Source organism: Rhinopithecus bieti, unplaced genomic scaffold (genome assembly GCF_001698545.2).
Source record: "Rhinopithecus bieti isolate Rb0 unplaced genomic scaffold, ASM169854v2 scaffold_758, whole genome shotgun sequence".
NCBI lineage: Eukaryota > Metazoa > Chordata > Mammalia > Primates > Cercopithecidae > Rhinopithecus > Rhinopithecus bieti.
The window spans coordinates 1,692,312-1,712,882 of record NW_016803215.1 but is presented as its reverse complement, the minus strand read 5'-3'; the positions used below and the strand labels follow the sequence as shown (position 1 = coordinate 1,712,882).

The window sequence follows — 20,571 nt, the reverse complement described above, 5'->3', positions numbered from 1 at the left end:
GTTACGGCTCCTACATCACTTTCCTCTGCTGTGTGCTCCATGCCACGTGCCACTGCAGCTTCCTTTTGAAATATTTAAGAATAGTTGTGGCTCACACCTGTAATCCCAGCACTTTGGGAGGCCGAGGCGGGCGGATCACGCGGTCAGGAGATCGAGACCATCCTGGCTAACACGGTGAAACCCCGTCTCTACTAAAGTACAAAAAAAAAATCAGCCGAGGGAGGTGGCGGGCGCCTGTAGTCCCAGCTACTCGGGAGGCTGAGGCAGGAGAATGGCGTGAACCCGGGAGGCGGAGCTTGCAGTGAGCTGAGATCGCGCCACTGCACTCCAGCCTGGGCAACAGAGGAGACTCCGTCTCAAAAAAAAAAAAAAAAAAAAAAAAAAAAGTTGGCTGCCTGAAAGCTCCTTGACGCCTCTGGAGTGAAGACCTGATACAAATCCAAATTCATAAATGCCATCTCAAATGGCAGAATCCTGTGTTGGGTAAAGTACATCCGGTGAAGCTTAGTCACCCTATTCTGAAGCACAATTACCAATTTTATCTAATCATGGAATTTTAAAATATTCAGCACTTTCAATACAAAATGTATGAAATCATAAAGCCAAATGGTTATGTGTGTGTGGCTAAAATGAACATCTGGGGAAATTAAGACTAAAATCAGCACAATTTGGAGAGCTAGCTGCTTCTTAACAGTACACCCAAGCCTTTTTTTCTAACCTGGCTCAAACCTATAGAGTTATTAGCTGGTTTAGATGTCTGATGCAATGTTTGCAAAAAAAATTGGAATTAACTGCAAAATAAATAAATGTAGCCGAATTTTGTAACCAACGTAGCACATAGTAAACTAAACTATCAGCTTAACTCAAACAAAAAATTCCTAAGAAAATGTATATCCAAAACCACTAAAATGTTCAAATGTCATTTTTGCTTTCATATCCTACCTCTTAATTCCATATGTTTTAAGCTACTGAAAATCAACTGCTCTCCCATTTGGGTTTTGGCTGGAGTGGCTTATTTGTTTTGAAGTGTATAACACCTGTGCAATTGCAAAATGTATATGTCTTAAATTTTTGGCTAAACGAGATAAATTAGATAAAATGTTTCAGAATGTGTGAAAGAGTATTTACTTAAAATTTTGAAATATTTAAAGTATGTGAGATCTTAAAAACCTAAAATATCAATATGGTTTTTCTATTCAATAACTGTATCTATCCATCCAAGCCTAAGTTATTTGCCAACTTGCCATGCTCAGAACATAATTCAAAGTCCAGAAAGAAACGAGAGGCCTCTGATGAACCTATGCACAGTTCACAAATCGGAGGTGCATTATTCACAAAAAGCCCTTTGGTTCTTCGCCCAGAACCGAATTGTTCTTTTCTATCAATAGCAGATACAGAGGATACAAATTCTCATACAGCTAATTGGGAGTTAACATCTAATTACAAACAGAAAATCAGCTCTAAAAGCCAAATGAATGCATTCCACCTGAAATGAGCAGGTTAAACAATCCACCTTATAAAGAGGAACACCGGGATTTTTTTTTTTTTAATCTTCAATGGACCTTAAGATGGAAAGCTGAGCAAGTAAAGAGACAGAAAATGATTTTAAAAATAAGGCTGCCAGAAGACCTCAAGATCACAGCAGGCTGTGGACGCTGAGTATGGAGGTTAGAGCCCCATCACCCTCACTAGACCTGAGATGGGATTCTCCCGGAGAGGGGCTCCATCCCAGGGAGGCTGCAGGCACATCAGAGTAACTAGGAGGTCCTGAAAGGTCTCCAAGAGGAGAGAGCTGAGCTCCTGATCAGTGCTGAGGAGTGAGTGGGCAGGAAAGAAAGAAGTGATCGCTTGAGGTCAAGGGGAACTTTATTTAGAACGGATGAAACTTGAGGATGTTTTCAACACGAGGAGAAGCCAGGAGAAGAGCAGAGTGGAAAATAAGACAAATGGGAGAGAACCTTGTAGGTAGAGAGTGGGAAGGGGTGGCATGAAAAGCCCAGAGGAACGGAGGAGCCTTGAAAGACTCCTTCTCCTCCTCGGAAGCCCCCTTCGAGTCCCACACCCCAGCTGGTTGCTTCCGTCTCAGGCGTGTGGCAAAGACTTAACCTAAGGCAGCTCAAAGCAGGTCCTCAGACAGAGGAATCAGCATCACCTGGATCCTGTTTGTTGACTCTCTAAGAAAAGTGCAGACCTACTGAATCAGACGCTGCAGTAACAAGACTGCAGGTGATTCCTATTAAAGTTTGGGCTGCACTGCTAAAGCAGTGGTTATGAATACGGGCACCAAAGTCAACTAGACCTGGGTTCAAATCCAGCTCTCCCCTGACTTCATGGTATGTGCCCAAGCTTGGGCAAGCATTTCTAACCCTCAGTTTTTTCCTCAGCAGAATGAAGGCACTAATATTTCTTGGGGGCTACTGTAAAAATTAGAGTCCGGGCATGGTGGCTCACACCTGTAATCCCAGTTATTTGAGGGGCCTTAATGGGAGAATACCTTGAGGCCAGGAGCTCAAGACCAGCTTAAGAAACATAGTAAGACCCCTGCCTCTACAATTTTTTTTTTTTTCATTAGCTGGGCATAGTAGTGAGTGCCTATAGTCCCAGCTACTCGGGAGGCTGAGGAAGGAGGATTGCTTTGAGCCCAGGAGTTTGAGGCTACAGTGAACCATGGTCGTGCCATTGCACTCCAACCTGGGTGACAGGGCAAGACTGCCTCAAAAAATAAAAATAATTAAATGATATATTGTAGAGGTAAAGAGCTTGGCATTAAGCCTGGCACACAGTGATAATAGACGGCATGTTATTATATTGTTCATCCCTTCCACTCTGACTGGTAAAATAGCTCCATTATGTCCCTGTCCAAATCACTCTGGGAAAGAGGTTGCCAAGGACAGGGAATACGCTATAGGCTTTTGCATCCCACAGGATCCAACCTGCAGCTCTGCACAGGGAAAGTGCCCAAAAAATATGGACTGAAATGAATATACCCAGGGCTGCCACATGGGCAGACCAATGATCCCAAAGCAAATACGAAAACTATTTCTTTTACTGTATTTACACAAAAACCAGTTAGACACAGGTTATAAACTTGTTCGGGACTAAAGGATCAACTTTCAGAAGGGGAAAAGCACATTTAGGTGGAAAAAGAATGCCTCTTTCAAAACCTCCTACAATAGGGAGTGTCTCTAAGAGGAACAGAGATCTCTCTGAAGCAATAGCAAAGTGCTCCCGAGATCAACAGTGCAAACTGCTCCCGAGATGTGTCACCCAAGATGAAGCTGAATGTTGGAGTAAAACACTTAGGTCAAATTGCACCACTAGATGAGCTTCTCCATTTTAGGCAAAGTTCCAATAATGAAGTGACTGACTTCATGCGGCACACCTTAATTTCCTGGGTTGGCAAAAGCATGTGTACAAAAACCCCATATACAGAAATCCCATTGGACTTGTTACCGAAACACGAACCTTTCTGCTTGCATTGTTATAGATAAGGGGGGGAAAAAAAAAGGAGAACTTATAATACAGAATACCAGCTTCTCCTGTGAGTAATATAGGATGAGGTCAAAAGTACTGGATGGATCACAGCCAAATTGTGATATGAAGAACCCACAAGTCGTTACAATTCAATCCATTCAAACAACTCGGATTTCTGGAGTGCCCACTGGGCTAGACCTTGGGGATGGAAAGAGAAGTGAGACCCAAGCCCCTCGCTGGGTACCCCGCTGCCGAGGAAAGGGCCACCAGGACCTAGTGACAGCGGCCCTAGAGTACAGGCTGGAGTCGAGGCCCAGGAGGCCAGAGGCATGTCAGAGGAAACCTCTGGCACATCTCCTTTGATATTGCTTCCCTGGCAGGCAAGGGAAGACAACGTTTTGGGGAGACTTGCCAACAAAACTCCAGGGGCATGAAAGACCCTGAAGGGGAGGCTACGGAGCCCAGGCTTTTGCATGTAAGCAGTGAGGAAGATGAGATCTTTGTTTAGGAAGGTCATTCTGTGGCTTGACCAGACAGAGGAGAAACCGGGGGCCAAGGGATCCATTAAGGGCAAACCAGTAGCCCAGGTAAGAGATGGTGAGGCTCGGCTAGGCACAGTGGCTCACACATGCAATCCCAGCACTTTGGGAGGCCGAGGTGGGCGGATCACGAGGTCAGGATTTCAAGACCAGCCTGACCAACATGGTGAAACCCCGTCTTTGCTAAATATACAAAAATTAGCCAGGCGTGGTGGCGGGCACCTGTAATCCCAGCTACTCAGGAGGCTGAGGCAGGAGAATCCCTTGAACCCACGAGGCAGAGGTTGCAGTGCGCCGAGATCGCGCCATTGCACTCCAACTTGGTTGACAGAGTGAGACTCCATCTCAAAAAAAAAGAAAAAAAGATGGCAAGGCTCAAGAGGAGGTGGTGGGGCAGAGGCCTCAGGGACCTAAAGGGAGAGGAGTCAAGGGTGACCACAAGATTCCTAGTTGAGTCACAAATCAATGAAGCCCAGAACTGCTGGAAAGTTCTAGATCTACAGATACTCCAGGTCACAGCGAGGCACCCTGAGATCAGCGCTTTAACATAAAATTGCAGTGAGTATCCTAAAACTCCAGGCAGCTGCAGATTCAGGAGATGACTCCAAGGCTGCCTTTGTATCCTAACAAACACAAAGCTTCTAGCAGCTTACTCTCCATAACACTCCACGTAGTCCAAGAGCCCTGCATGCTGGAGCTCACCAGACATCCTTATAAAAATCCAAGGGCCCTTTCCTTTGGATACAATTCCTCAACTGTAGAATATTAAATAACTTGCCAGGTGTGGTGACTCATGCCTGTAATCCCAGAACTTTGGGAGGCTGAGCGCGGGTAGATCACCTGAGGTCAGGAGTTCAAGACCAGCCTGGGCAACATGATGAAACCCTGTCTCTACTAAAAATACAAAAATTAGCTGGGTGCAGTGGCACGTGCCTGTAATCCCAGCTAGCTGGGAGGCTGAGGCAGGAGAATCACTTGAGCGAGGGAGGTGGAGGTTGCAGTGAGCTGAGATTGTGTCACTGCACTCCAGCCTGGGCAACAAAGCAAGACTCCATCTCAAAAAAAAAAAAAAAAAAAAAGAATACTATATAACCCCAGGTGTTGCCAAAGATGTTCACTCTGAATTGAACTCCAAAGTCTTCCAGAAGTCTGTTAACCACAAAACTGTCTATCTCCAAAGTAGAAGCAAAGATAAAGAAATGTTTGTTGAATGGCTGACTGATGTCCACTGCACGCTGGGTGCATTAACCAAATTTCACTTTGAAGACTATGCACATGGCAAAATTAAATGCACCAATAGTACTAACATAAAGGTAGGCAGGAAGGCACCTAATGTACTACAATAGCTTGTATAGCATCAGCCTCATCCAGTGATCAAGGTGACCAAATAAATTATCTTTAATACACACTCACACACACACAACAAACACAGAGTAGAGACTCCAAAGTTTCCATTGTAAGACACATTTGCTGACACTACTAGTGTGCACTTGACGCCCTGGATCCTCAAGACATCACCAAGTGCCGGCGCAGGGGCTCACACCTATAATCCCAGCATTTTGGGAGGCCAAAGCGGGTGGATCAAAAGGTCAGACCAGCCTGGCCAACATAGTGAAACCCCATCTCTACTAAAAATACAAAAAAAAAATTAGCCGGGTGTGGTGCCAGGTGCCTGTAATCCAAGTTACTTGGGAGGCTGAGGCAAGGAGAGTCACTTGAACCTGGGAGGCGGAGGTTGCAGTGGGCCGAGATCGCGCCACTGCACTCCAGCCCGGGTGACAGTGCGAGACTCCATCTCAAAAAAAAAAAAAAAAAGACACCACTGGGTTTGGTGAGAAGAGACAGCACACATCTGCCTGGCACTTGGCTGCTCTTCTTTGGAGACAGAGGGTACAGTTTATATCCCGCAGTTTTACTCAACAGGGGATACCACCAGCAGTTTGGCCAGGGTAATCCTGTATGGGACTGTCCCCTATACCATGTAAACTGGGCATTTACAATTCTTAACTACATCCTCCCAAATGCCAGTAAGTTATTGAGAAAACTTGCAACACCCCCATACATTTTCAAACGCCCCCTAGGGTTGCCACACTACCTCCGGTTAAGAACTCTTGCAGTATTCACCGATGAAGTTCTTTTCTATAAATACTCTGTTTTCCTACCTGGTGAAAATAATGACTGCCCATACTTGTCCATCTGATATGGTATAAAGAAAAAATCTTTTTTTTTTTTTCAAAGAAGCAACATGTCAAATAAGCCTTCAATGTTCTAGAGTTCACTGCTATTTTTCAGGAGAAGCAAATCACTGAGCTAAATTACAAAGAGACCATAGCTATCTCCAGGGCTTTAAAAGGCTGATGCAGTATTTTTTCTTGGAGAATTTAAAAATAAAATGCAGTTCAAACTCTAGAACCGACAGTGAGGTTTTTCTCATAAATTCTGGAACATTACAAATTCTATAAATCAAACCCTGAAGAATGAGAGTACCAAGGCAAAGAACCCTCAGAACAAAGATTATGCAAAAGGATCACTGGTGATTTTCTATTTTTACATGAATTATAATGGTAGTGAAATAAAACTTGCTCTTTGAACTCCACCCCCATACTTGTGCTATGATTATTAAAGTACTTTGCATTGTGAATATACTTTAACTCCAAGACTTCGAGTGCTAACATTTGGACAGAATGTACTGACTAAGTTATATTAATCAAATTGTTAGTAATAAACCTTTCTCTACCATAAAGTAAATCCTTTTTAAAAAAAGAAAAAAAAAGTCCAATCTTTCCTAACCCAAGAAATATGCCCAAGGGTATCTACAGGAATGGCTGCAGTAACTGGCAAACGCTGGCAGGAATTTTCCAATGATTGAAGTCAACAAATCCTCAGGAAACATGCTCAGACAGATGGTACTTAAAAAAAAAAAAACCTACTGCATTTAGATTTATAGGAAGATTTTCACTTACTTCAAATTTCTGTATAATCCTCGTTCCTCTAAGTTAAAGGGGAAAGAAAATCACACTGCAATTCCTTATTTTTCTAATTTAAAAAACAAAACAAAACACGTTATATCCTCAAATCCAGCTTTGGATGTCTTCGAGTATTTTCTTGGAGTCTCTTTCCAATGAATACTACTTTCAAATTCTAAGCACAAAGTAAAATCCCAAAAGTTAGCCAAAATAGCGTTGTACAAAATCAAAGATCACGATGTCAACAAGCAACTGCATCTATCAGAAGCAATGATGATTCAGAACAGGATAAATTTAGAATGGTGTTTTCCAAAAGGCTTTTTGGATGTCAAATTTAGGAAACAGGTAAAGGCTACATCCCAAAAGTTCCTCTCCAAAAGAACGCCAAAATATTAATAAAAGAGTCTTCTTTTGAAGTTTTTCGTCCCCTAGTGTCCTCGAGGCTGAACTTCCCCAACCTGGACTCGGTGAAGCCATCCATTACTGGGCAAATCCACGTGAAACCTGAGGACACTTCAGCCTGGGGAGGACGCAGTCAGAGCAGTGAAGCAACTTCACATGGGACGGGCCTTTTATGGCCTGAACTCGAGAGCCTTGATACCAGCTCATCTACCAGAAATAGCTCTGGAAATTCAGAGGAGCCCATCAGCTGTTGCAGCAGGCCCGGCCAGCAGCTACTTCAAATGCAATTAGGTTGTCCACACTGTCTTTCAGCTTGCTTTATAGAGAAATTAAAAACACAACAGCAGTCTACTGAATAAGCTACAACAATACAGACTTGGATGAACAAACATTTCTCTAACTTAGTTTTTTTGGGCTAAACATACAGCACACAATCGTTGATAAAGCTCAGACACTGAACACCCCAAAAGTAAGTAACAGACATATATACAATGAATGCCCGAAAAGTAACTAACAGGCGTACACATCTATGAAACAGCATGATATAACGGCACATGTCTCTACAAGTTTACAAATTCTGTAACCTCTGTGGATTTCTTCCCACTTCCAATAACTGTAGAAAATGAATCATCAGAAGAAAGCATTGTGCTGGAAGTACTTTCCTGAAAATGACATAAATATTTTATCTTAAAGCCAAAGTCAGTCCTCTGAACTGGCAAGGTCTATCTTCCTAAGATGACTCTCAGGTAGCTTACCTCACTGAAAAACCAGATAAACCTAAACTAATGAAAAAAATATTAACTATGAAGCACAACCACTTCTTGAATGGTCATATGCATTTTTTTAAACATTAAAAGGCCACTGACATGTTGAATACACTCAAATGTCACAACCCTGTTTACAAAAATACTTACAATTGTAGGTTTCTGTCCCTGTTGGTACTAAGAACAGAGAGTCTTAATTGTCTGCGCCAACTTCAATATAGACCACAAACCCCATAAGACTTGGGCTGGAGTACAGCAAAAGCTGTGTGCTGCGCCAGGCCTCCCAGTGGTATGCCTCTGGGTGTCAGGGTTCTCAGACCACCAGCTGCTTCAGCCAGCACGGGAGGCCTCTCTAAGCAGTATCTAAATTCCTGTTACTAATTAACCCTACAGAACAATGCCTCTCCCTAAGAGGACAGTCCTGAGGCCAGGCGAAAAGATGACAGGTATAATAATTAAACATTGGCTTCACTACTGTTTAGTGCTAGGGGTAAAAAAAAATTGTCCCGGGCAACATTTTTTTTTTTTTTAACCCATCTCAAAATTTCATAGCATGGCTTTTGCATCCTAATCTCAGTCCTGACCCTGATCTTTTCCCTTGGACCATACTGGCTTTTTCCTCACTTTAAAGTTTATTTGGTCTTGTTTTACATACTTTTATAAGCTGTGTTAAGCCCCTCCCTAGAGAAAAGTAGGGCAAAATATATAAAACTTACATAAAACAGTTCACTATCTGGGTCTTCTCTGTAAAGAGAAGATAAGAGGAGAAAATGAATCACTGTTACCACAATAGTGCTATTTCCTTCCTAAAAAAGATTCACTCCCACAAAATAAACATCGATCTTTTGTATGCCTCTTAAGCACTGCTTCCCTATGGCAACCGAACTGTCCTAGATTAATGCATTGGAGTCAAATAGGGTAAGTCTCCTTTGTCACTTCTTTTACATATTCTTTTTGTCTTTGATTATTTAAATCTCACTTAATTCTTCCTGTGCAATCCATTTAAACACTTTCCTAATTTTTTGCTATCTGCCTGACTTAGAAGACTCATAACACTCACTTCTTTCCAGTGATGATAATCATGAATTGGAAGAAAAATCAACATACAAAAGATGTCAGTTATCCCCCAACTGATCTACAGGTTAACACAATTCCTATCAAAATCTTGCAAAGTTTTTTTTGGTTTTGTTTTGTTTTGAGACATGATCTTGCTCTGTTGTCCAGGGTGGAGTAGAGTTGGGCAATCATGGTTCATTGCAGCCTCAACCTTCCCAGTTCAAGCAATCCTCCTGCCTCAGTCTCCTGAATATCTGGGGCTACAGTTGTGCACCACCACACTGGGCTAATTTTAAATTTCTTAGTTTTATAAAGATGGGGTCTCATTAGGTTGCCCAGACTTGTCTTGAACTCCTGGGCTTAAGCCATCCTCCCACTTTGGCCTCCCGAAGTGCTAGGATTACAGATGTGAGCCACCCTGCCTGGCCTCACAGTGATTTTTGGCAGATATTCTAAAATTTACATGTAAAGGTACAGCCCCTAGAATAGCTGAAAACCATCTAGAAAAAGAAGAAAAAAGTTAGGCCAGGCATGGTGGCTCATGCCTCTAATCCAGCACTTTGGGAGGCTGAGGCGGGTGGATCACCTGAGGTCAGGAGTTCGAGACCAGCCTAACCAACATGGCAAAACACTGTCTCTACTAAAAATATAGAAAAATTAGTCGGGCATGGTGGTGCATGCCTGTAATCCCAGCTACTAGAGAGGCTAAGGCAGGAGAATCGCTTGAACCCAACCCCAGGAGACAGAGGTTGCAGTGAGCCGAGATCGTGCCACTGCACTCCAGCCTGGGCAACAGAGTGAGACTCTGTCTCAAAAGAAGAAAAAATTTAGAGCAATTAATCTGTCCCATATTAAGGCCAACTGGATAACTGCAGTAATCAAGACAATGCAGCACTGGCAAAAAGACAGACACATAACATAGATCAGTGGAACAGACTGGAGAACCCAGAGACAGGTCCACATGAATATGCCAAACTGATTTCTGTGCCATTCAACAAATAGTGCTAGAGCAATTAGACACCCCTAGGCAAAAGCAATGAGCTTCTACCCAATCCTCATTGTGGTATGTCCATTCAATGGAATACTACTCAACAATAAAAAGGAACAAATTATTAGTACATGCCATGACCTGGATAAGAATCCAGGGAATTATGCTGAGTGACAGAAGGCCAATCCCAAAATGTTAGATACTATACCAGTACATTTACATAACATTTCCCAGGTGACAACATTGTAGAAATGGAGAAGAGATGGGAGTTGTTAGAGGTGAGGGATGAGGGTGAGGTGGTTTAGCAGGGCCACATGAGAGACCCCTGTTCTGGAACTCTTCTATTGGATTGACCATATCAATGTCAATGTGATACTATTGTATAGCTTGGAAAGATGTTATCACTGGAGAAACTGGGTAAAAAGCCCTCATGATCTCTTTGTATTATTTCTTACAACTACATCTGAATCTATAATTGTCTCAAAATTAAAAGTTTAATTAAGCTGGAAGGGGTGGCTCACCCCTGTAATCCCAGAACTTTGGGAGGCTGTGGCAGATGGATTACCTGAGGTCAGGAGTTCGAGACCATCCTAGCCAACGTGGTGAAACCCTGTCTCTACTAAATATACAAAAATTAGCCAGGCATGGTGGCTGGCAAGTGCCTGTAATCCCAGCTACTCAGGAGGCTGAGGCAAGAGAATTGCTTGAACCCAGGAGGCAGAGGTTGCAGTGAGCTGAGATCGTGCCATTGCACTCCAGTCTGGGTAGCAAGGGTGAAACTCTGACTCAAAAAAAAAAAAAAAAAAAAAGTTTAATTAAGTATTTTTTCCAAGGAAAAAACACCCCAACCCCAAAAAACAAACCTACTTCAAATGAAATTTTCAAATATAATCCATTTGTAAATGGGTGACTTACTGTAACTGTATTTCACATAAATCTATAGAGATTTACTTATTATCAGTGCCATCTTAAGAATTTCAAACTGGAAATATTTCTTTTTCCCTACAAGAATGAAAGTTAATCCAAAAGTAAAATATCTGATATAGAATAAGAAATGGAAAGTATCGCTTTCCAATTGAATGTGTTTATTTATCGGGCTGCATAGATACTTAAAAAGAGCACCTCTAATATCTAAGGCCCATTCAAAAATAAAAAAGGAAACCTACACATAATTTTCAGAAATTTCATCTACTGCCCCAGATTATTAATTTTTAAAACCTGACCTACCCTGGAGAAATAGCAAGAAAACAACTTTTTGGAAAGGGAGGAGATCGGGTCATCTCAATTTTGATTATATTTCATTTTTAGAGATGGGGTCTCACTATTTTGCTCAGGCTGGTCTTGAACTCCTGGGTTAATGTGATCCTCCTGCCTCAGCCCCCTTAGTAACTGGGATAATGAAATTGTGCCACTGCACTGGTCTTCCGATGTGAATACTGCTATAAATATAATAGAAAACAAGTTTTTGAAATCTGTTCTCTAGAACTTTTCCTTTGTCATTTTGTTTTCTTTTCTTGAGACAGAGTCTCACTGTGTCGCCAGGCTGCAATGCAGTGGCATGATCTTGGCTCACTGCAACCTCTGCCACCCGAGTTCAAGTGATTACCCTGCCTCAGCCTTCCAAGTAGCTGGGACTACAGGTGTGCGCCACCACACCCAGCTAAGTTTTGTATTTTTAGTATGATGGGGTTTCACCATGTTGGCCAGGATGGTCTCGATCTCTTGACTTCATGATCTGCCCACCTCGGCCTCCCAAAGTGATGGGATTACAGGCATGAATCACCGCACCTGACCCCCATTTTTTTTTTTTTTTTTTGAGATGGAGTTTCACTCCTGCTGCCTAGGCTGGAGTGAAATGGCACGATCTCGACTCACTGCAACCTTTGCCTCCCAAGTTCAAGCGATTCTCCTACCTCAGCCTCCCAAATAGCTGGGATTATAGGCACGTGCCACCATATCTGGCTAATTTTTGTATTTTTAGTAGACGGGGTTTCACCATGTTGGCCAAGCTGGTCTCGAACTCCTAACCTCACATGATCTGCCTGCCTCGGCCTCCCAAAGTGCTGGGATTACAGGAGTGAGCCACCGCACCTGGCCGAACTCTTTATCCTTGAAAATAAATAGATAACAGTTTAGCCTTCCCAGAAGTGGAATGGGCAGATGGAGGTTTCAGGGCCCTTTATCCTCTCAGTTTCCATAACATAAAACCTAGATCCAAACTCCCTGAATCGCCACTTTGGAGGCCAGTCGAACTTATGCTGGACTTTTCTGGCGCTTTGGGGAATACCAGGTCATGCACGGAAGAGATGAGGCTTCTTTTCAGTTTGCTGAGGAGGCAGAACAAGCCCAGAACATGCTCCAGCGACTCATCTTCTGCCCCCGAAGTTCCTTTGGCCCTACCTCTCTCTTCAAGCTCTCGCCCACCTTCTCTTCTTTTTATCACCCTAAATGTTCCAGAACCACTGTCTCCTCGCCCCCAGCCCCATGTGCTTCCCAGCCAGTTTTGTCATTGGATTCTGGCTCCCCTACAACCCAGAAACTGCTCTCCTGACAACACACTCTTCTGAGGCTTCATCTGGACGTGGCTCTACGGTGTTTGCACTTTCTGATCACTTCCGCCTCCACAGAATGTCCTCTTCGTAAAGTCTCCAACACTCCTTTCCTCAGCTCTCCCAGGCCTTTCTGATCACTCCTCAGTTGTTTCACTGAGTGTCCACCTCTGCCTCCCTCAAAAGTCCATATGTTTCCCAGGACTCCGAGCCTGCTGGTATCATCCTACCTTCTCCCAGAGTGAGCTCCGTTTGCCACACCTAAAGCATAAGTCAGAAGGCTGGAGATTCCCTGAAGTTCAGCAAACCAGGAGTATCTCACGGGAACATGGAACTCAAGAGAAATCAAGCTACACCCGTCATCTCCCATCTCCCATCAGGAAACTTGTTCCTGGTTTCCTACCTGACCACAACCTCCCCATCGGCAACTTGGCCACCCAAACCAGAAATCAGGCCCCTGCCTCACTTGAGTGATCACTCAGATTTCAGCAGTCACTATGCCTTCGTTCCTGCCTTTAACCTTCCTCTCTCCTTCCACCCCGCTGATGTTCTCATGGGCCTGAGTCGGGCTTATGCCTGAAGTCTCCAAACTCTACTCCCGCTTCTCTAAAACCAGCCTTTCTGCTGCTTCAAGAATGGCCTTTAAACAGCCCCACCCTGCCTGCTCACTCCCAATCAAAACCCTCCTGGAGAGTCCCCCAGCGGTTCTCAAGCGTAGGCCTGCAAGTGCTGCCTCTACCAGACAGGTGGATAGCGCTTGCTCCTCACCCATGGAAGCCCATATGGCAAACTTTTTGTCTTTTTTATATTTTATATTTTTGTTTTTTAATCTAGCAAATTCTCCCAGATCCTGACACATATGGTAAGCTTTTAAAATTAAATTTGTTAAAAGGGGTTGAGTGCAGTGGCTCATGCCTGTAATCCTAGCACTTTGGGAGGTCGAGGTGGAAGGACTGGAAGCAAGGAGTTTGAGACCAGCCTGGGCAACATAGTGAGACCCCATGTCTTTTAAAAAAATAGTAAAATGAATATAATAAAACATAAAGTTCAAAACAATAGGCTGGGCATGGTAGCTCACGCCTGTAATCCCACACTTTGGAAGGCGGAGGTGGGAGGATCACCTGAGGTCCAGAGTTTGTGATCAGCCTGGCCAACATGGTGAAACCCGTCTCTACTGAAAATACAAAATTAGTCAGGCATGGTGGTGCGAGCCTGTAATTCCAGCTACTGCAGAGGCTGAGGCAAGAGAATTGCTTGAACCTGGGAAGCAGAGATTTCAATGAGCTGAGATGGCGCCACTGCACTCCTGCCTGAGTGACAAGAGCGAAACTCCACCTCAAAATAAATAAAATAAAATAAAATAAAAATAAATTTGTTAAAGGACAAATGCAAGACTATCCTTAGAATCATTGTCACTCTCTTGCATTTAGATATTCATCGGTAGGAGAGAAAAGGTATCCAGTTGCAAACAAATACTTTGGAAATGACACTTAACTCTTCAGTTATCTCGTACAGACTAAGACCTGCAGTGACTTACTTTTGCAGGTGTATTCCTACAAGCTGTGAGGCTTACAAGGACTGCGATACCTTGCTTCATTACCAACCCCCAACTTAGATAAACCTAGGAGGGATGTGATTACTTGTGTTGGTGGAAAACAGAAAGCAAAACAAAACAAAAAAATAAAGGATGGCCAGCCTGTTGGATACATTCTAAAGTCCCACTTCGCTGAGCTGGAACCTCCTATCCTCCCTCCCACCAGCAGGTGACCTGTGCCCAACCATGAGACGCCACCCTGGCCATGCTTCCTATGCCTATCTAGTTTGTTCTCTCTGCTCAGAATGCCTTTCCACCTTCTCACTTAGAAAACCCCTAATCTGGCCAGGTGCGGTGGCTCATGCCTATAATCCCAGCACTTTGAGAGGCTGAGGCAGATGGCTCACCTGAGGTCAGGAGATTGAGACCAGCCTGACCAGCACGTGAAACTCTGTCTCTACTAAAAATGCAAAAATTAGTCAGGTATGGTGGCTCAAACCTGTAATCCCACCTACTCCCGAGACTGAGAAGCGCTTGAACCTGGGAGGCAGACGTTGCAGTGAGCCGAGATTGTGCCACTGCACTCCAGCCTGGACAATAGAGTGAGAGAGAAAGGAAAGAAAGAAAGAAAGGAGAGAAAGGAAATAAAGAAAGAGAAAGGAAGAAAGGAAGGAAGGAAGGAAGGAAGGAAGGAAGGAAGGAAGGAAGGAAGGAAGGAAGGAAGGGAGAAAAGGAAGAGAGAGAGAGAGAAAGGAAGGAGGGAGGGAGGGAGGGAGGGAAGAAGGAAAGAAGTTAGGAAAGAAGAAAAGAAGGAAAGAGAGAAAGAAAGAAAACCCCTAATCATACTTCAAGCCTTAATTGAGAATATTTCCCCTATAAACCTCTCCTGGACATGGTCTCTGATTCCCAGTCTCTAGACTATTAGCAGAGACTCCATGATATCTTCATATTCCCAGGACCTAGCAACATCTGCCACTGAGTAAATTTAATAAATGTTTGTGATGTGGACTGAAAATATCAAAATAGTCTGCAGTTAGATCTATTCTCTCTCTATCTCTCTCTTTTTTTTTTTTTTTTTTTTTTTTTGAGACAGAGTCTCACTCTGTCATCCAGGCTGGAGTGCAATGGCATGATCTCAGCTCACTGCAGCCTCCGCCTACCGGATTCAAGCCATTCTCCTGCCTCAGCCTCCCAAGTAGCTGGGACCTCAGGCACATGCCACCATGCCTGAATAATGTTTTCATATTTTTAGTAGAGACTGGGTTTCACCATGTCGGCCAGGCTGGTTTTGAACTCCTGACCTCAAATGATCCGCCCACCTCAGCCTCTCCAAGTGCTGGGATTATAGGCGTGAGCCGCTGCGCCCGGCTGATCTCTTCTCATTTTAACGCAGCTACAACATTCTCCCTTTTATCAGCGTGGATTAATCAATATGTAATATCCCTCCAGAGCTGGAGAAAAAGTCACAAGTTGGATCCTCAGCTCACAGGCAGAAAAGAAAACATGCATCACCAGCTCAAGTGTTTCTATGTAGTGGCCTCACTGTCCATTTCACTCCTATTTCTGGACTCAAGATGATGTCAGAGCATTGGCCAGGACTGTCAGTGCAGGAAAGTAAGACAACAACACTCTCTGTCTCCTTGCTTCTGCCTTCTGAAAAGTTCTGCTTTCCACAGGGCAATTAACTTGATCAATCACTGAAGATATTTTCTGAGCAGCTCATTTCCAGGAGATGAAAAGGCTAGGCAACCAGGACCTGTATTTTGCCCTATTTTCTGCCATGATGAAACCAGACTTGGAATAATTTCCTTTTCCCAAAAAGCTTAGGATTTTGACCTCAATGAGAGAAGACAGAGACATGCTGTAGTCTACTGATATGTACGCCGATACACCTGTATGAATCTGAGCTTGTGGCCTTCTGTACCACGGGCAAGTCATTTTGTTTGTGCATAAATTTCTTTTTAAAGACAAAAAAGGGGATATTATTTTCAGTTAATATTTTTCAACCAACAACCTCCCACCTCTGCCAGAAATCTGAATTAATCAATAATTCAATCAATTGAGTCTGTCTTTCTGTCTGGTCTGGTCTCACTTTTTCTGAAAGCTTTTGGAGAACTTTACTGGCTTTAGCTGAAAATCTTTGAGCTCCAAGGTCATCTGTAAGTCACTGGCTTGAACCACCGATGAGCGAGCCAACTCTTTCTCCCAGGCTGTGGCTTCAGAGCAATGGGTGTGTAGCACAGCTCAACACAAAGAAAACTGCTGGCCTCGTGGTCAAAATGAGATGTGAGCTTGCCAGGGGTAAGCCTGGACCATGGTTTATGAGTCCTGGCTCCAGAGACCCAGCCTCTCACATGGCTGGAGCAACATTGCATTCCTGGACACCAGGCTCAGAGTCTCAGTAATCAGAGATGTACAGAGTGTGACATGCTCCTTTTGGGCCGCTAGATATCTAAAAATATGGGATTTCTGTCTGCTGTCAAGCAGCAGCTTGCTGCACCAACAGAACCACGGAGGCTGCTGCTCAAATGGGGACATGAGCTGACAGCAATGTGGCCAGTGGAGTGACGACCCAGGAGGCTCTTCCCTTCCCTGCTGTTGTTGACATCACAAAGCTCAGCACCACATGTGGTTTCCTTGGCTGATTCCAAATACCAAGAGGGAATGGATCATTCTTATTCCTGAAAGAAAAACTCCAGGAGCCTGTGCTCCTCAGGGAGCGTCATCTATACTTTAGAGACACACGGGAGCGAGGAGCCTCCTCTGAGCATGTTCTCCTAGCCCCAATGACTGAGAAACCCCACATCCCCTGGGCCAAGCACTCTCCAGTCCAGCGAGGGTTCCATTCTCATCTTCCTCCAGAAACAGAGCTCTACGTAATGGCTGTGCACTTGGCCAACCCACAGAAGCCTGATAAGCCTATAACAGAGTGGAACCACAGTCCCGATAATTCTCTAAAATGGAACCACTTGAACCTGGGAGGCAGAGCTTGCAGTGAGCTGAGATTGCACCACTGCACTCCAGCCTGGGTGACAGAGCAAGATTCCACCTCAAACAAACAAACAAACCCCAGAACCACTGTGTGTTGTATCTTACAATGTATCTGTGGCTCCAACCATGGATCCTGGGCCACGTCTCCCTGACAGCATGAGTGGGAACTTCCTACCTTAAGGTTTAGCCAGTGACTTCTGTATTGAGGGCAGGGGCTACAAGACTGAGGAGGAGGGTCCCATGTGAAAACTGGGGTGTGGGAAGATGGGGTCTGACACGAGTCAGCTGTGGGGACAGAATGGTTGGGGGTAGAAGGCTGAGATCAGGATGATTGATTTTTGGGGTAGGTGGAGGACACTAAAAAAACCTTGAAAAATTCAAGCAAAGAAAATAACAGAATGATGTAGAAATCAACTGAATAAATTTAGCTTTATATTTAATACAACATTCACTTCATTTTCTTAGATTTCTCATTGCACTGCCCTCAGGTAAGGGCTTGGTTTTAGTCTGGGGACTGAAAATCGCTGGTCTGGATTAAGATTCCTATAGTGCCATCAAATTCTAAAAACTTGAAATTCTACAATTCTGAGGCATAGCCCCATCTCACGTTCTCCAAAGAAAAGCCTCAACAATGAGAGGGGGAAAAAAAGGAAGGGTCCAGATGCTATGGGTCACGCCTGTAAGCCCAGCACTTTGGGAGGCAGAGGCGAGAGGATCACTTGAGGTCAGGAGTTCAAGATGCCAACATGGTGAAACAGTGTCTCTACTAAAAATACAAAAATTAGCCAGGTGTGGTGGCGGGTTCCTGTAGTCCAAACTACTCGGGAGGCTGAGGCAGGAGGATCGCTTGAACCAGGAGGTGGAGGCTGCAGTGAGCCGACATTGTGCCACTGAACTCCAGCCTGGCCGACAGAGTGAGACTCCATCTCAAAAATAAATAAATAAATAAATAAATAAATAAGAAGGAGTAAAGCGCTCCAAGAGAGATAAAATATGTTAAAGCAAGGTATTCTGAAATACAAATTATTAGACAGTAGGAGAGCAAGCAAACATAAAATCCTTTGATCATGCCTCAACTTCCCTCCAATAGAGACTCAGGCCAAAGCAGATAGCCCTTTGAAGACCCTGAAGTTATTATATATTGGACTACTAAAGTGGATTATTCATTAGCAAGTACAAGTAATTCCCTCCCAAGGATCTATTGAAAGATGGCTGGTAATCTCATTAGTGGGATAGAGGGTGCAAACTGCATCAAAGGGAAGAGAGGAAATAATAAGCAAATATGTTTTCAAACAACTATAGTTATTTAGGAGTTCTTCCAGGTACTCCTAACTCCTTGCTACGGCTCCCTTCAGCTTACGCTTGTACCCCTAGTGACATGGGCCCCCTAAAATGTGACTTGTGTGAGGACAGAGATTTTTGTCTGGTTTGTGAACTGCTGTTCATCTTCAGTGCCTAGGATATAGTAAGTGCTCAATAAATATTTGTTGAACAAATAAAGGAAATAATACTTATGCTACCGGGAAAATGACAAGGCAATGAGTTATTTTCCAAAGGCGACTTTATCCCTCATAGACTCCCCCACCGCCCTGAAATCTGTGATCATAATTCCTGCTGGCTTTGTGCAGGCTGTTCCACATGCCTGAATTAGTTTACCTCCTTCTCAAATACCTCTTTGGGAAAGATTTTCCTCATTAAGCAGTGTCTGATTTCAATATAGGACTCCCTTGCAAAATCTTCCGTGCATTCTGATCTCCTGGACTTGGCATCACTTCCACAAATCTGCTGCCCAGGGACCATGTGTTCACAGAGACACGGCTTGCTGGCCTGTATGGTAAGCTAATTGATGTGGTAAGCCCTGAAGGCAGGATTATTTTTCAGCCAGGCCCTGCCTAATGTTTTCTGATGATGGCCAAGTGGGCAAGTTCAGTCCTTTCTCCCCAGAAACATGATCCTGCTTTCTATACCAACAAGTATTAATTCAAATCCCTCGTGGGCAGTCCAGGATATGAAAATTACAGTAATCTAATCTTGTAGAGGAAGAAGTATGAATCATCATGACACGGCCTGACAAAGAGCAAAGTGATTAATGCCAGGCTGCAGTAGGGTCCCCAGTGACAGCTCCCCGTGGGCCACAAACCTAACACGGGAACCCACGAGGCAAACATCAGAGAAGCAACATCCTGGTCTCCATCCAGGGAGAGGAGAAGCAGGGAATAGCAATGCCGTGTTCTTAGGATCATGCCTGCAAACTGGCCATACTGAGCAAATTCAGTGACTAAGGGAGAAGAGCAAGATCGGGTCTCAAAAGTTCATCCATTCCAACTTCTGACTGGTGGAAACTGCTTAAACTCTGAAGCTTACTTTTAGGTAGGAACTGTAAGGTTTGCAGAATCACGGCATCTGAGAGAATGACCTAGAAACCCCAATCCTCTGCAGGGGAAAACAAGAGGATATGCTTAGGACAAGAAAGATGATAGATAACCATGCCAAAAAGAATGTGCTCTTAACCACATCCCAGAAACATACAGTTCTGAAGAAGTCTTGGCCTTTTTCTGAAACCTTCAAGAAGTACACCAAAGCTCCCCATCTCCCATCTCCAGGAAACCACAGCCCAAGTGCACTGGGAAAGTTGGTCAGGGTGCCTGCAAGCCTAAACCATCACTTGGCTATTTTTTTTTCTTTTCTTTCTTTCTTTCTTTTTTTTTTTCTTTTCTTGCTTTCTTTTTTTTCTTTTTTGCACAGCTGTATTCAATTTTCTGTCCTTGGGGTTTTAAAAGGAACATTTATTCTAGGGCCAGGATTCTCAAGTTTTATGGTTATACAACTCCCTCCCAGGGCCAAAGAATGTTTTAAAAGTCTTAAAGCTAGCAAAGAAAATTAGTAAACGTATCCGAATGAAAGTGAAATAAAAAAATTAAGACTTGCTCCAGTTTATATTCAACCGCTTACTTGATTGTATTGTACCTTCTGTTTGCCCTTCACTACTTTTATTACCCATTCTTCATGCAAATATAGGTAGGGGTGTGTGTGTGTGTGTGTGTGTGTGTGTGTGTGTGTAGAGACAGCGAGAGAGCAGGTGAAGAACAGAGAAGTACAAAGGTGTATTTCGAGTCTTCCACAGCTTCTATTTCCTGTTCTATGGTAAATTTTATTTTAAATAAGGTCTACAGCTTAAACCGAGTTTAACAAAAGGTCACGAAGAAAGAGATTCCTTCAGCGTTTTTATAACATTGCTTGCTTTCTCAATTTAGAGAGCTAGATACTTCGTGATTTTTTGGTAGTAGGAAAGGAGTTTTAAAACCCGT

The 20,571-nt window shown here is 43.7% G+C and overlaps 1 protein-coding gene across 8 annotated transcripts in view; it reads right to left on the bottom strand.

The window, feature by feature from the left end:
- LOC108528098 (supervillin) overlaps positions 1-20,571 on the bottom strand; it is a 239,188-nt gene that overhangs the window by 124,227 nt on the left and 94,390 nt on the right. Inside the window, exon 1 of one of the 8 annotated variants that reach the window (XM_017869799.1) lies at positions 6,977-7,549. The exons of the other annotated variants lie outside the window; for them this stretch is intronic. The gene's annotated coding sequence lies outside the window, so the exon portion shown is untranslated. Of the gene's footprint in view, positions 1-6,976; positions 7,550-20,571 lie in introns of those variants that run through there. 8 annotated transcript variants of the gene reach the window in all.